Genomic DNA, 16,852 nt, shown 5'->3' with positions numbered 1-16,852 from the left:
GTCCTCCCTACTCTAGTCATGAGGTCTGTGGTGACAGGTTGGACTCGATGATCTTTGAGGTCTCTTCCAACCTTAGTGATACTGAATACTGAATACTGAAAAGTGTGGCCATGGCACTCTGGGCCATGGTTTAATGGCCGTGGTGGTCATAGGTTGATAGTTGGATTCGATGATCTTAGAGGTCTTTTCCAACTGAAACAGTTCTCTGACTGGGGGTTGGACCAGATGCTCTCGAGGTCCCTTCCAACCCCTAACATTCTGTGAACATTCTGTGTCTCTTTGTGTAGGCAGCAGAAGGTTTTTGTATGTCTCCCTAGTTCTCCCTTGCACCCAGAATCACTGCTGCAATGTGATGATTCATGAGTGAGGAGGCAGCCTCCCATGAGAGTCCTGGTCTGAGACTCCTGTCTGTGTGCTATAATTTCACCCCACACCCCTCCACAGCCTGCAATAGGCAGCAGAGTTCTGATTATCCAGTGGCTCACATGTCCCAGCTGAGAAGGTTATAGAATAATAGAATTGTTTTGGTTGAAAAAGGCCTTCAGATCATCAAATCCATTTGTTAACCCAGCACTGCCAGATCACCACTAAACTAAGCCTCTAAGGGAGATATCTACATGTCTCCAAGGATGGTGATTCCATCACTTCCCTGTGCAGCCTGTTCCAGGCCTTGACAATACTTTCAGGGAATAAATTGTTGCTCATGTCCAAGCTAAACCTCTCTTGGGGAGCACTGAGCCCATTTCCTTTTGCCCTATCACTTTTTACTTGGGAGAAGTGGCCAGCCCCAACCTGCCTTCCACCTCCTTTCAGGAGAGAGCTAGAAAGCCTCTCCTCAGCCTTCTTTTCTCCAGGCTCAACAGGTCTCCCAGCTGCTCCTCACAAGATCTGTTCTCCAAACCCTTTCCCAGCTTCATTGCCCTTCTCTGGACCTGTTCCAGAAGCCCTCTGTGCAAAAGTATGAACACTTCCCTCTCTCTACTGGAAACATCTTGCCAGAGATGCACTATGCACCTGTTTTAAGGGTTGCCAGAGGAGCGGGGTGCCTGGCTGCCCCTGCACTGTATTGCTCTCTGAAGCTGAATGCTGTGATGCCAACAGAAGTGCTATATTCAGGGGGGAAAAAATATTCCACACCTTGAGTCCTGTGTCCAGTTCTGGGCTCCTCAGCTTAAGAAGGACATTGAGATACTTGAACGTGTCCAGAGAAGGGCAACAAGGCTGGGGAGAGGCCTTGAGCACAGCCCTGTGAGGAGAGGCTGAGGGAGCTGGGGTTGCTTAGCCTGGAGAAGAGGAGGCTTAGGGGAGACCTCATTGCTCTCTACAACTACCCGAAGGGAGGTTGCAGCCAGGTGGGGGTTGATCTCTTCTCCCAGGCAACCAGCACCAGAACAAGAGGACACAGTCTCAAGCTGTGCCAGGGGAAGTTTAGGCTGGAGGTGAGGAGAAAGTTCTTCACCAAGCGAGTCATTCGTCATTGGAATGTGCTGCCCAGGGAGGTGGTGGAGTCACCATCACTGGAGGTGTTCAAGAAAGGATTGGATGTGACACTAGCAGCCACAGTTTAGTTGTCAGGAGGTGTTAGTTGATTGGACTTGATGATCTCTGAGGTCTTTTTCACCCTGGATGATTCTATGATTGCAGTTGCTCTTTTTAAGGTTGCTGTGCTCACAGCCCGGAGAAGAGGAGACTCAGGGGTGACCTTATTGCTCTCTACAACTACCTGAAGGGAGGTTGTAGAGAGGCAGAGGTTGGTCTCTTCTCCCAGGCAACCAGCACCAGAACAAGAGGACACAGTCTCAAGCTGCACCAGGGGAGGTTTAGGCTGGAGGTTAGGAGGAAGTTCTACACAGAGAGAGTGATTGCCCATTGGAATGGGCTGCCCGGGGAGGTGGTGGAGTCACCATTACTGGAGGTGTTCAGGAGGAGACTTGCTAGGGTGCTTGGTGCCATGGGTTAGTTGATTAGGTGGTGTTGGATGATGGGTTGGACACGATGATCTTGAAGGTCTCTTCCAACCTGGTTTATTCTAAGTCATAGCAAATTCTAAGTCCTAAGTCAAAATCCTTTTTTCTCTACTGTTACCTCGATCCAATGAGCTTCCACCTTAGCTTCCAGGTTAAAATGGACCCATTTCTCTCCTTCAGCCTTCCTCCAACATCCTCCAGCTCTTCCCACATCATATTCTGGTCCTCCTCTGCCATAACAATAGAATTGCTCAAGTTTGTGTCATCAGCAGCTCTCCCAACCAGGCACCTACTTGTCTTCTGCCAAGTTCATTAAGGAAAATGTTTAATAAGATTGGTCCCAGGACTGATTATTAAGGAACACGATGGAGTTGCTCTGGATTTACTCAGAAGTAACAGACAGCAAGTGTTGGCCCCAGATGGTATTTTGTTCAAAACAAAATAATGACTTCCATCTGTCTCATCACTTTCCAAACCGAGGTCTGTGGAGCACTTGCTGGTGGTCTGTGCCGTGCTGGCTCTATGCAAGGTGCTGGCTCCTCCTTGTTATTTCCAGCTGCTAAATTCTACTAAGTTAAACTAAAACTTACAGTAAATGTTTCCCTAATGTTATTTGCATGTGTAAGGAACTGTAGGAGTTGCTGGTGGGACCAGATGTGATTGGAAGGGGAGCTCACCTGTAAGATAATTCCTGAACTGGGATATAGTCCAAGTCTGCTAAGATCTAGGGAACTTCTTATCTGTTTGTCGATAAAGAGTGAATTATTTGAGTCACAGTAGCACTGAACAGTCCAAGGCAGGGAAAGCAGGAATATGACTTGGATGTTAGGAAGAAGTTCTTTACAATGAGGGTAATGAAACCCTGGAAGAGGTTGCCTAGGGAGGTGGTGGAGGTCCCATCCCTGCAGAAATTCATGGTCAGGCTTGGTGGGGCTGTGAGCAGCCTGATCTAGTTGAGGATGTCCCTGCTTTTTTTGGGGGTGTTGAACTAGGTGACCTTTAAGGGTCTCTTGCAACCCAAAGTATTTGATGTTTCTATGACTCTAAATAGAGTGAGCCTTGCACAGACTCCTGTTAAAGACAGTCCTTATCTCAGAGACATTACAAGCCTGTTTGCCAGTGGGAAGCAGATGAAATGTCAACAGAGGAGGAGGACACATCATCTAAGCACACTTACCTTTATAAATGTGATGTTGAGGGCCATGGTGTAGTGATGACCTGAAAATGCTGGGTTAGAAGTTGGGCTTGATGATCTTAGAAGTTTCTTCCAACCAAAATGATTCTTTGAATCTATGATCTTGTCACAATGAGAAATCTTCTTTTTGCCTTTGCATCTGACACACAGAATACAGAATTAACCAGATTGGAAAAGACCTTTGAGATCATCAAGTCCAACCAATCACCCAACACCATCTAATCAACCATGGCACTAAGTGCCTCATCCAGGCTCTTTTTAAACACTTCCCCTTGTCCTATCTCAGGGTGCAAGTGAGCAGAGGCTGTCCTTTCCTTCTTGACCCCCAGCCCTCAGATATTTATAAACATTTATTAGACCCTCTCTCAGTCTTCCTCTCTCCAAACTAAACAGCCCTGGTGCTCTCAGCCTCTCCTCACAAGGCTCCGGTCCCTTAATCATTCTTGTAGCCCTCCCTTGGTCTCTCTCTCCAGCAGATCCCTGTCCCTCCTGAACTGGGAAGCCCAGAACTGGATGCAATATTCCAGGTGAGATCTTACTAGAGCAGAGTAGAGGGGGAAGAGAACCTCCCTCAATCTGCCAGACACACTCTTCTTGATGAACCCCAGGACCCCATTGGCCTTCTTGGCCACAAGGGCATATTGTTGCCCTTTGGTTCAGCTTCAGGCCAGGCATTTAAAGAACAGCTAACAAGTGTCTGGTTCAGAGGAAATATAGATGCACCAGGTAGTACATGAATTCAGACTGGCATGCAAACTGGCTCTGCATAGCCACTGGGCTGGATAGATGCCAAGTATGAGTCAGAAACCTGCCCAGCTTAAATACAACCAAACCCTCAATAGAAAGTCCCACTGGATATATCCACTTGGATTTGGATGTGTCTTCCTAAACCCATGTGAATTCTAGGCAGGTAGAAGCATCAGATGGGTCTAAACATGCCCCATCGGACAGGGCTCTGAGCAACCTCATCTGGTTGAAGATGTCCCTCATGACTGCAGAAGGGTTGGACTAGATGGCCTTTTGTGGCAGTTTAGTCTGATTAATCTAGCTGAGTTAATGCTGAGGAAAACTACAACCCACCACACCTTTAAATTTCCTTTCCAATCCAAGCCATTCTATGATTCTACATCTGCTTGCTTCTGCAAGCTAAAAGCTAAGAGCACCTGAGCAGCCCACCAGCATTGCATGACCCGCACCATAGTTCATGAGGATGTGCATGTATGAAACACCTAGATCAGGGTGATGAATGTGCTCACATTGAACACTCTTGCCTGATCATTTCAGAGAACCATTTTGGTTGGAAAAGACCTTTAATATCATCCAGTCCAACCATTCTCTAACTCTACCAAGTCTGGTGCTAAAGTTGCTGAGGGGTTTGGAACACAAGCCCTAGGAGGAGAGACTGAGGGAGTTGGGGTTGCTTAGCCTGGAGAAGAGGAGACTCAGGGGAGACCTTATTGCTCTCTACAACTACCTGAAGGGAGGTTGTAGACAGGAAGGGGTTGGTCTCTTCTCCCAGGCAACCAGCACCAGAACAAGAGGACACAGTCTCAGGCTGCACCAGGGGAGGTTTAAGATGGAGGTTAGGAGGAAGTTCTACACAGAGAGAGTGATTGCCCATTGGAATGGGCTACCCAAGGAGGTGGAGTCACCATCACTGGAGGTGTTCAGGAGGAGACTTGATAGGGTGTTTGGTTGCGTGGTTTAGTTGATTAGGTGGTGTTGGATGATAGGTTGGATGCGATGATCTTGAAGGTCTCTTCCAACCTGGTTTATTCTATTCTATTCTATTCTATTCTATTCTATTCTATTCTATTCTATTCTATTCTATTCTATTCTAAACAATGTTGATCAGGAGCACATCTCTGCAGCTTTTAAACACCTCCAGGGACAGGGATTCAACCAGCCTGTTCCAATGTTTAAGAACCCTTTCAGTGAAGAAGTTTCTTCTAATATCCAACTAAACCCCTCCTGGTGCAACCTGAGGCCATTTCCCCTCATCCTATCAATTGTTAGTCTGGAGAGGAGACCGGCTCCCACTTCACTGCAACCTCCTTACAGGGAGTTGTAGAGAGCAGTGAGGTGTCCCCTGAATACAGAATGCAGAATTAACCAGGCTGGAATAGACCTTCAAGATCAGCAAGTCCAACCTATCACCCAGCACCATCTAATCAGCTAAACCGTGGCACTAAGTGCCTCATCCAGTCCAATTTTAAACACCTCCAGTGATGGTGACTACACCACCTCCCTGGGCAGCACATTCCCATGGCCAATCTCTCTTTCTGGGAAGAATTTCTTCCTGACACCCAGCCTAAACCTCCCCTGGTGCAACTTGAGACTGTGTCCTCTTGTTCTGTCTGTGGTTGCCTGGGAGAAGAGACCAACCCCCATCTGACTTTGGGGCATTCCCTTTGGGGCAAGATGAACTCAAAGTGCCGAATGCTTTTGGAATAACCTAAACCTGAAGTCACAGAGTCACCTTAATGATTATCTCAGAGGGTTTCTCTTCACCCATAGTCAACTATTATATGAGTGCAGAGCAAGCATGGAAGGAAGGAAGGAAGGAAGGAAGGAAGGAAGGCAGGAAGGAAGGAAGGAAGGAAGGAAGGAAGGAAGGAAGGAAGGAAGGAAGGAAGGAAGGAAGGAAGGAAGGAAGGAAAGAAAAAGAAAGAAAGAAAGAAAGAAAGAAAGAAAGAAAGAAAGAAAGAAAGAAAGAAAGAAAGAAAGAAAGAAAGAAAGAAAGAAAGAAAGAAAGAAAGAAAGAAAGAAAGAAAGAAAGAAAGAAAGGAAGGAAGGAAGGAAGGAAAGAAAGAAAGAAAGAAAGAAAAAGAAAGGAAGGAAGGAAAGAAAGAAAGAAAGTCAGTCTCCCTCCATCCTCCTTTTCTCCAGACTAAACACCAAGAGGCACTGAAATGCTTTCCTGTAGCAGTCAGACCTGCTGGATGAGCAGCTCTGGGGGGTACCAGTGTCCTCCACAGCACAGCAGTGACTGTCAGTCCCTTGTTTGGTGAACATCAACCCAGTTCAAAAGAGCTGGATGTCATCCACATTTCCACTCACTCTCTGGCTGTGTTTGAAGCTAGACTTCCTCGCTTAATTTCCCTGAGCCAAATTGTTTGCACTGAACTGGCAAAAGATGAATCCCAGAGCTCCTGCTCTGTTTTGACATCTGTGTTAGCAGTGTGCTGGTGGTTTGGTTAGGTTTAGCACCGTGTGTCCACGGAGTTTGCGCTGCCTGTGTCTCCTCAGCATCCTTGCAGTTGGGTTTTGCAGGCCACTGGAGCTACGCTGAGAGACTCAGGGGTTCGTGGATCAGGTTGCCAACATTTGCACCTTGTCATTACTGAGCTGATGACAGGCCATGCTCAGCAGAGGACATTGAATCCCCAGCATGCCTGCACATGAGGCAGAGTCTGTCCATTGCCTATGTATGACCTGATTTTCTCAAGAGTTTTGTCTTCTTTCTGCAGGAGACAGCTGTTATGTGGCTTTTCTTTGACCACCAGGGCTGTGACACTTGAGTCATAGAATCACAGAAAAAGAATGGTTTGAATTGGAAAGGACCTTTAAAGGTCATCTAGTTCAACCTCCCTGAAGTCAGCAGGGACATCCCTAGAAGTTTTTAAGGCCAAGCTGGATGTGGCTCTGAGCAATCTGACCTAGTGTGAGGTGTCCCTGCTCATGTGATGATCCTTGGGCTGCCTTCCAATCCTGACAATTCTGTGATTCTATGATCTTCAACTAGATCAAGCTGCTCAGAGCCCCATCCAACCAGACCTTGGCTCTATCCAGGGATGGGGCAAAATTCCATGGATGGATGTCCAAAGCAGGTGTCAAGAAGGTCTGATACCACTGTAGTGTATGGGAACTCTAGTGTGTTGATTAACTCAGGTGGTGGAGTCACCATCGTTGGAAGTGTTTAAAAAGGGCCTGGAAGAGGCACTTAGTGCCATGGCTTAGTTGATGAGATGGTGTTGGGTGATAGGTTGGACTTCATGATCTTGAAGGTCTTTTCCAGCCTGGTTTATTCTGTATTCTGTATTCTAACTTTTATTAGAGCCCTTCTACAGCTGCCACAACAAGGAGGATAAAAGAAACAAATTTGCAGCTAATGCTCCAAAATCAAAGTTCTGATGTAGGACTGGGTGCCTGACTTACACACACACACACACACACACACACACAATCCCCAACCAAACACAAAACCCCCCAAAAAACCAACTTACTGGACAATTAATCACACCTAACATAGGCATCTACATGAAAGAGGCCTCCATGCAAGCCCGTCACCCCAGGCTCCCTTTATAGTCAGTGAAGAGAAACAGAGCATGGTTCTGACCTAATAGAAATGTCTCCATGAGGCTGAGATGAATTGCACCTCAGAAGTGCCTGTTTTCCTCCCTTGACTCTAATGTCTGGGGAGCACAGGGTATGCAGCTCAGATGGAGATGTCTGCAGGCACAGGGCTGGAAAGCCAAGTAAGATGGATTTCACCACGATCAGTTCCCCTGGAGTGACAGTGAAGGGGCTTGCTGGTGAAGCCTGCCAGATCTTAGCTCTACTATTTTAGGAGCTGAGTGCATTATTTGTACTGAAAGATGAAAAACAAACAAACAAATAACAAAACAACACTGAGCAGAGAGAGGCAGCACACGTGAAACCAAACACACTGAACTCAGAGGCAGAAGGAGCACAGAATCACAGAATCATCCAGGTTGAAAAAGACCCTCAGGATCACCAAGTCCAACCCAGACCCCTCCCCTACAAAGTTCACCCCTAAACCATATCTCCAAGCACCACATCCAAACCACCTTTAAAGGGGAAGAGGAGGCTCAGGGGAGACCTCATTGCTGTCTACAACTACCTGAAGGGAGTTGGTAGCCAGGCAGGGGTCAGTCTGTTCTCCCAGGAAACCAGCAACAGAATGAGGGGACACAGTCTCAAGCTGTGACAGGGGAGGTTCAGACTGGATATTAGGAAGAAGTTCTTCCCAGAAAGCGAGATTGGCCATTGGGATGTGCTGCCCAGGGAGGTGGTGGAGTCACCGTCCCTGGAGATCTTCAAGAAAAGACTGGATGAGGCACCTAGTGCCATGGTCTAGTTGATTGGATAGGGCTGGGTGATAGGTTGGACTGGATGATCTTGGCGTTCTCTTCCAGCCTGGTTGATTCTATGATTCTATGACATCCGGGGTTGGGGACTCAACCACCTCCCTGCCCAGCCCAGTGCCTGACCACTCTTGCTGGGAAAAAAAGTTTCCTACTGTCCAGTCAAAACTTATCCAGTCACAGCTTGAGGCCTCTCCCTCTTGTTCTACCCCTAATTATCTGTGAGAAGAGACCAGCAGCAGCCTTTCCACAATGTCCTTTCAGGTAGTTGTAGACAGCAGTGAGGTTTCCCCTCAGCCTCCTCTTTTCCAAACCAATCATCCCCAGCTCCCTCAGTCACTCTTCCAGGACAAATACTGTCCTAGAGCTGAAAATCAGAAAGCACTTTGTGTTAGCCCAAGCTGTGGACACTGGCTGGAGAAACACCACCCCTCCCAGCTCAGGGTATATAAAACCCTGGGACAGACAATGAATGGGAGGAAGAGGATGCCTTAATGAACTCTTGTGACAACTCACTCGCACTGCCAATTGCATTGCAGAGTAATAAAACTCTTCCCATTTTCAGCTCCCCCTTGGGACATTTTTAATCAGATAATTTCTCCCAGGGCTACTCAGGCAGGCCAGAGTTCAGGCAGGATTCCCATTAGAAATAGGAAAGGCCTGTCTGAGCCCTGAGTTTATCCAGCTGTGCAGTGAGTAATGACCGCTGGGGCTTCAGCAAATTGTGGGGCAGTAGGGCAAGGGAGGGAAGTGATGGCTATGAATCATCACAGGCTTGCTGGCTATGGAGACTTCTGATGGTATTTCTTTAATGTCACATAGGTTTATGCATGGTTATGTCATCATCCCACTAGCAATGTGCCCTTGGTGGCCAAGAAGGCCAACGGTATCCTGGTGTGCATCAGGAAGAGTCTGGCCAGCAGGTCAGAGGAGTTTCTCCTCCCCCTCTGCTCTGCCCTGGTGAGATCACATTTGGAGTCATGCATCCAGTTCTGGGCTGCCCAAGTCCAAGAGAGACCACTGGAGAGATCCCAGCAGAGGTCCACAGAAATGGTGAGGGGAAAGGAGCATTGATGTGGTGAGGAAAGGCTGAGAGTCCTTGGACTGTTTGGCCTGGAGAAGACAAGACTGAGAGGGCGTCTTCTCAATGCTCAACAAGAGCTAAAGGGCAGGGGTCCAGAGGATGGGGACAGATTCTTTTCAGTGGTGCCCAGTGACAGGACAAGGGGCAGTGGGCACGAAGTGCAACACAGGAAGTCCCACCTAAACATTAAGAAAACCATCTTCACCGCCCAGAGACATGGCTGGATGTTAGGAAGAAGTTCTTGATAGAAAGAGTGATTTGCCATTGGAATAGGCTGCCCAGAGAGGTGGTGGAGTCACATTCAGTGGAGGTGTTTAGGAAGAGACTTGATGGGGTGCTTGGTGCCATGGTTGAGTTGATTAGATGGTGCTGGATAATGGGTTGGACTTGATGCTCTGAAAAGTCTCTTCCAACATGGTTAATTCTATTCTATTCTATTCTATTCTATTCTATTCTATTCTATTCTATTCTATTCTATTCTATTCTATTCTATTCTATTCTATTCCATTCCGTTCCATTCCATTCCATTCCATTCCATTCCATTCCATTCCATTCCACTCCAGAATCTCCTTCTCTGCAGACTTTCAAAACCCACCTGGACACCTGGGTGTCAGGTAATGATAGGACTGGGGGGAATGAAAAAATAATAGAAATGGGTAGATTCAGACTGGATGTTGGCAAGAAGTTCTTCAGCATGAGGATGGTGAGGCACTGGAACAGGTTGCCCAGGGAGGTTTTTAAGGCCAGGCTGGATGTGGCATCGAGCAACCTGATCTGGTGTGAGGGGCTCCTGCCCATGGTAGGGGGGTTGGAACTGGGTGATCTTTGAGGTCCCTTCCAACCCCAACAATTCTATGGTTCTATGACACAATCCTGGGCAACCTGCTATGGGTGACCCTGCTCTTGCAGGAGGAGAGGGGGCTGGACTTGATCTCCAGAGGTCCTTTCTAACCTCCACCATTCTGTGATTCTGTGGTTTGCAGTTCTTTCTTCACTATTTGCAATTTCAGGGCTTATATTTGTGGCCTCACTAAGCCAGGGAGAAAACAACAAAGAAATTGAATGTAAACGAAGGTGAAAGCAGCTGGAAACCAGCCAGCAGCAAACCGGTGATGCTCATCATCCTGTCTTCCCTTGTGGGCTGAAAAAACACAAAGCCAGCACTGCAAAGTGACACAGGGAATAGTCTCCTTTAAATATTTAGTACTTGTTCTGTGCTGCAGTTGATAACTTAGGAAGTATCTATTTTAAAGCCTCCTTCCCCCTCCCCCCATGAGGTTAGCCTTTGAAAAGTCCCCAGACTTGGCTAAATTAAAGGTGGCAAACTACCAATGGAAGAGCAATCCAGGTGCAAAGAGGAGTATAGAAACAAACAGTCCATCATGCTGGAACAAATGCAGCTGGTATAGATGGGAGCAGGATCTTCCAATCAAATAATAGGCTTATGTCACTTCTCCTGTTATGATGTAATTAAGGAATGAGGCAGGCTGTGCAGGGGAGGGGATCATTTGGTCCCTTTTAACCATTTGTGAGCGATCATAGATGGTTCTCATGTATAACATTTCCATATCAGTAGAGTGCAGCTAAGGTGCAACTGAATTTTCCCCTCATCAATCAGTGCTCCTGGCTGGTTGCTTGCCATCCTTTGGCCCTCCTGGTTCTGCACATTGGCCACAATGACCCCATGCAGTGCTACAGGCTGGGGTCGGAGTGGCTGGAGAGCAGCCAAGCAGAAGGGGACCTGGGGGTGCTGGTTGATGGTAGGCTGAACATGAGCCTGCAGTGTGCCCAGGCAGCCAGGAGGGCCAATGGCATCCTGGCCTGCATCAGGAACAGTGTGGCCAGCAGGAGCAGGGAGGGCATTCTGCCCCTGTACACTGCACTGGTTAGGCCACATCTTGAGTACCATGTCCAGTTCTGAGCCCCTCAGTTTGGGAAGGAGGTTGACTTGCTGGAAGGTGTCCAGAGAAGGGCCACAAAGTTAGTGAGGGGTTTGGAACACAAGCCCTAGGAGGAGAGATTGAGGGAGCTGCGGTTGCTTAGCCTGGAGAAGAGGAGGCTCAGAGGAGACCTTATTGCTCTCTACAACTACCTGAAGGGTGGTTGTAGACAGGCAGAGGTTGGTCTCTTCTCCCAGGCAGCCAGCACCAGAACAAGAGGACACAGTCTCAGGCTGCACCAGGGGAGGTTTAGGATGGAGGTTAGGAGGAAGTTTCACACAGAGCGAGTGATTGCCCATTGGAATGGGCTGCCCGGGGAGGTGGTGGAGTCACCATCACTGGAGGTGTTCAGGAGGAGACTGGATGGGGTGCTTGGTGCCATGGGTTAGTTGTTTAGGTGGTGTTGGATGATAGGTTGGACACAACGAACTTGAAGGTCTCTTCCAACCTGGTTTATTCTATTCTATTCTATTCTATTCTATTCTATTCTATTCTATTCTATTCTATTCTGTTCTATTCTACTTGTGTAGTCTGTTCATATAGTGTTCAAAGAGAAACTTAGAATCATAGATTCACAGAATCATTAAAGTTGCAAAAGACCTCTAAGATCATTGAGGCAAACTATCAACACAGAATTAACCAGGTTGGAAGAGACCTCCAAGATCAAGACCACCTTATCACCCAACACCATCTCATCAACTAAACCAGGCTTTTTTTAAACATTTCCAGTGATGGTAACTCCAACACCTCCCTGGGCAGCACATTGCAAAGGCCAATCTCTCTTTCTGGGAAGAATTTCTTCCTAACAGCCAGCCTAAACCTCCCCTGGCACTGCTTGAGACTGTGTCCTCTTGTTCTGGTGCTGGTTGCCTGGAAGAAGAGATTGACCCCCACCTGGCTACAACCTCCCTTCAGGTAGTTGTAGAGAGCAATAAGGTTTCCCCTGAGCCTCCTCTTCTCCAGGCTAAGCAACCCCAGCTCCCTCAGCCTCTCCTCTCGGGGCTGTGCTCCAAACCCCTCCCCAGCTTTGTTGGCCTTCTCTGGGCATGTTTCAGCAACTCAACATCTTTCTCAACCCGAGGGGCCCAACACCAACACAACACTATCACACCCACTAAACCACACCCCAAAGTGCCGTGTCCAAGTGGGACATACTCTCAGTTAACATCAGGGAGCCTGTCTCTGCCATTCTCACTTTTGAAGAAGCTCTGTGATGAGAATGTTGAGACACTGGAATGGGCTGCCCAGAGAAGTTGTGGACAGCTCATACCTGGAAGCATTTAAGATTAGCCTGGATGAGGCTTTGAGCAACCTGTAAAAGGAAAAAGTTGCTATTGGACTTGAAAGGAGCTGGATGAGTGGCTGGTATTTCAAGCAAAGGTAGAAAAAGATTATCCTTGAAAACCAGTATTCACCTGGAGTACTGTGTCCAGCTCTGGGCCCTTAACACAAGAATAACATGGACTAAGTCCAGAAAAGGGCCACAAAAATGATCAGGGGGCTCGGGCACCTCTCCTGTGAGAACAGGCTGTGAGAGCAGGGGCTGCTCAGCCTGGAGGGGAGAAAGGTCTGGTGACACCTTATTATGGCTTTCCAGTACCTGAGGGAGCTACTGGAAAGCTGGGGAAGGACTATTTGCAAAGGCTTGCAGCACAAGGACAAGGGGCAATGGTTTTAAACTAGAGCATGGTAGATTTAAGTTGGACATTAGGAAGAAGTTATTTGCTATGAGGGTGGTGGAACACTGGACCAGGTTGCCCATTGAGGTGGTGGAGGCCCCATCCCTGAAGATATTCAAAGTCAGGCTTGATGAGGCTCTGAGCAACCTGATCTAGTTGGAGGTGTCCCTGCTGACTGCAGGAGAGTCAGACTGGATGAGCTTTAGAGGTCTCTTTCAATTCAGTGCATTCTGTGATTCTATAAGCTGAGCTGAGAATTTATTGGCTACCTCCTTCCATACAGAAGGATTGACTTCAACACCATTAGAATCATAGAATCATAGAAGGGCTGGACTGGCAGGGACCTCTGAAGGTCATCCAGTCCAGCCTCCCCTGCAGTCAGCAGGGACGTCCTCCAGCTCTGATTTGGGTCAGCAAAGTTCCATCTCAAGTGCATTTGACAGAGGTTATTTTGGTGGGAAACCTTCTCCCCTACCCTCCTCCTCTTTGTTACAGCCCAAGAAAGGAGAGCTGAAAATACAACACTGGGATGGATTCTCCAAGAGCAGCTTAATGTGTCTCTGTGGGAAAGGCTCAGCTATGGGAGACCAAGTGTGCAGTTATAATGTACCTTTAATGATAAAACCAAGGCAAAGAAAGAAATTTGGGCAGGCAGGAGAGGGTCTCCAGGGAGCTTTTCACTTTTCACCAGTTGGCCTCTGCATGTTTTAATTCCTGGTGGAATTCACCTCTTGTGGAAGCAGACGCAGGGCCATACACGTCTAGGATGAACTTGATTCCTCCTATCATTTGTCCTTGTTGCTTGGAGCAAGAGGAAATCACCACCAAATCAATTGCAAGCATGGCAAGTCATCAGTAACTTTGTTTAAAGTGCAAAGGTCCGGTGGATGAAGGTGGAGTTTCGAGCACAAGCCTTGGCTGGGTGGTGTCAGCGTCAGATAACCTCCAGGCACCAACCTCAGGCTGCGTCTTTTCCATCAACACCTCTGGCCATGACCTCTAAGATGTGACCCTGTGAGACAAAAATGCCCCTTTGGCAGCCACTGAATTTGCAGATAAGGCAAAGGGAAGTCCAAAGTCAAGTGGAATGTCTCAGCATTCAATGAATTCATCAGCTGTTAATACTGACAGAAGGGCATCTGCCCTTCTCCTCATGTGGGGCTATCTTGAACCTCAGTTTCCCTGCATGAAGCTCTGGCTGGAAACACCTCCTCCTATTCCCTCCAAATTGTTATTAGTTAACAATTTATTGATTAAATGGAACTTTTTTTCAGTCCAAGCCTTTCACCCTGGTCTCTATCATCTCCCTGCACAAGCAAGCTGGTAAAAGGCAATGTCTGAAATGTCCTCTCCTCTGCACATGACCTTTCTTGTCGCTATCTCTAACTGGCCCAGAAGCCTACTTCTTTGAAGTGTAAGATGGGTCCAGCTGAAGCTCCTCTTCACTCTGCCATGCCCACAAGTGGTGTTCCCCAGGGATCAGTACTGGGTCCAGTCTTCAGTGTTCATCAATGACTTGAATGAAGGGACAGAGATTGCTGATGTCACAAAACTGCCAGGAGTGGCTGACAGTTCTGAAGGCTGTGTTACCATCCAGCACGACCTGGACATGCTGGAGATGGCAAGTATACAATCACGCACCAGTAGAGGTTAGGGGCTGACCTGCTGCACAAAGGAGCTCTGTGGGAAAAGACCTGGATGTCCTGGTGGACAATAGGCTGACCATGAGCCAGCAATGGGCCCTTGTGGCCAAGAAGGCCAATGGTCTCCTGTGGTGCATCAGGAAGAGCGTGGCCAGCAGTTAGAGAGAGGTTCTTCTTCCCCACTTCTCTGCCTGAGTGAGACCACATCTAGAGTAATGTGCCCACTTCTGGGCTTCCCAGTTCAAGGATAGGGAACTGCTTGAGAGGGTACAACAAATGGCTACAAAGATGATTAGGGGACTGAAGCATCTCTCTTACAAAGAAAGGCTGAGGGACTTGGGGCTTTTTATCCCACAGAAGAGAAGAATTAGGGGAGATCTATGACTGCTTAGCAATACTTAAAGGGTGGCTGTCAGGAGGATGGGACCAGGCTTTCATAAGCTAAATCCATACATTAGCCATAGAAATTGTCAGACACTTGTGTGTCAGGTAATGACAGGACTAGGGGGAATGAGAAAAAAGTAGAAATGGGTAGATTCAGATTGAATGTTAGGAAGAAATTCTTTCCCATGAGGGTAGTGAGACACTGGAACAGGTTGCCCAAGGAGATGGTAGAAACCTCCTTCCTGGAGGTTTTTAAGGCCAGGCTGGATGTGGCTCTGAGCAACCTGATGTAGTGTGAGGTGTCCCTGCCCTTGGCATGCTGGGTTGGAACTGGATGATCCTTGAGGTCCCTTTCAACCCTAACAATTCTGTGATTCTATGATTCTATGTCATAAAATACTAGAATTGCTCCAGCTGGAAAAGACCTCCAAGATCATAGAGTCCAACTTTCAACCCACCACCACCATGGCCACTAAAACCTGTCCCAAAGTGCCATGTCCACACATTTCTTGAACACCTTCAGGGACAGTGATTCCATCACCTTCTGGGCAGCCTATTCCAACACCTGAATGCCCAAGAGTTTGGTGTGGCTTTTAAAGAGGTATAACACAGTCATTTCATTTTTGACCCAGCTTTAGACATGACCTGCCTCAAAACTTTGTTGTTTAATAGTCTGGAGATCACTGCTTTCTACCTAACAAAGAGAAAAAAAAAATCACTGCTTGAGAGAACTTCTCTGCTTTGGTAGGTCCCCAAGCACAGCATCAGGAAAATTGTACAAATGGCCCACAGGTCATAGAATCATAGAATGTTTTGGCTTGAAAGGGATCTCCAAAGATCTTTTAGTCCAAGACCCTGTAGTGGGCATCATAGGATGTTAAGGGTTGCAAGGGACCTCTGGAGATCACAGAGCCCAACACCCCTGCCAGAGCAGGAGCATAGAATTGAGTGCAGGTCACACAGGAATGCATCCAGATGGGTCTTGAAAGTCTCCAGAGGAGACTCCACAACCTCTCTGGGCAGCCTGTTCCAGTGCTCTGTGACCCTCCCAGTGAAGAAGTTCCTCCTCATGTCAAGGTGGAACCTCCTGTGCTGGAGTTTGTATCCATTACCCCTTGCCCTGTCACGGGGTGCAACTGAGCAGTGCCTGTCCCCTCCTTCTTGACCCCCAGCCCTCAGATATTGATAAACATTTATTGAATCCCGTCTCAGGAATACTTTTCACTAGACCAGACTGCTCAAAATCTTGTCCAACCTGACTTTAGAATCATAGAATCATTACGATGGGAAAAGACTTCTAAGATCTTGAAACCCAACCATTAACCCAACACCACCATGGGCACTAAACCATGTCCCAAAGTGCCATGTCTAGACATTTTTTAAACACCTCCAGGGATGGTGACTCTACCATCTCCCTGGGAAGCCTATTCATGTTGACCTTAAAGTTCTTTCCCATCTTTAATGCTTGTATGATCACTATTTATGTCAGAAGTTTCCCTTTTGGTCCATAATTCCAAGCCAAAAATGTGACTTACTGCTTTCTTAAGACCTCATCTGTAGCTCCTGACTGTGATTCCACGTGAGAGGCAAAAGCAATCCTTTTCCTTAGGGGGGAAACTGAGGCAGAAAAGCCAACAAAGCTTTGCCATGATCTTGGAAATCACAGAATCACATAAATATTCTGGTTGGCAAAGAACCCTCAGGATCAGCAAGGCCAACCCAGAACCCTACTCTGCAATGGTCACCCCTAAACCATAGCCCCAAGCACCACATCCAAACCACCTTGAAACACATCCAGGCCTGGGGACTCAACCACCTCTCTGCCCAGCACATTCCAGTGTCTGACCACTCT

Source organism: Dryobates pubescens, chromosome 10 (genome assembly GCF_014839835.1).
Source record: "Dryobates pubescens isolate bDryPub1 chromosome 10, bDryPub1.pri, whole genome shotgun sequence".
Lineage (NCBI taxonomy): Eukaryota > Metazoa > Chordata > Aves > Piciformes > Picidae > Dryobates > Dryobates pubescens.
The sequence above is the reverse complement of the archived record's forward strand: the minus strand, read 5'-3'. Positions refer to the sequence as shown.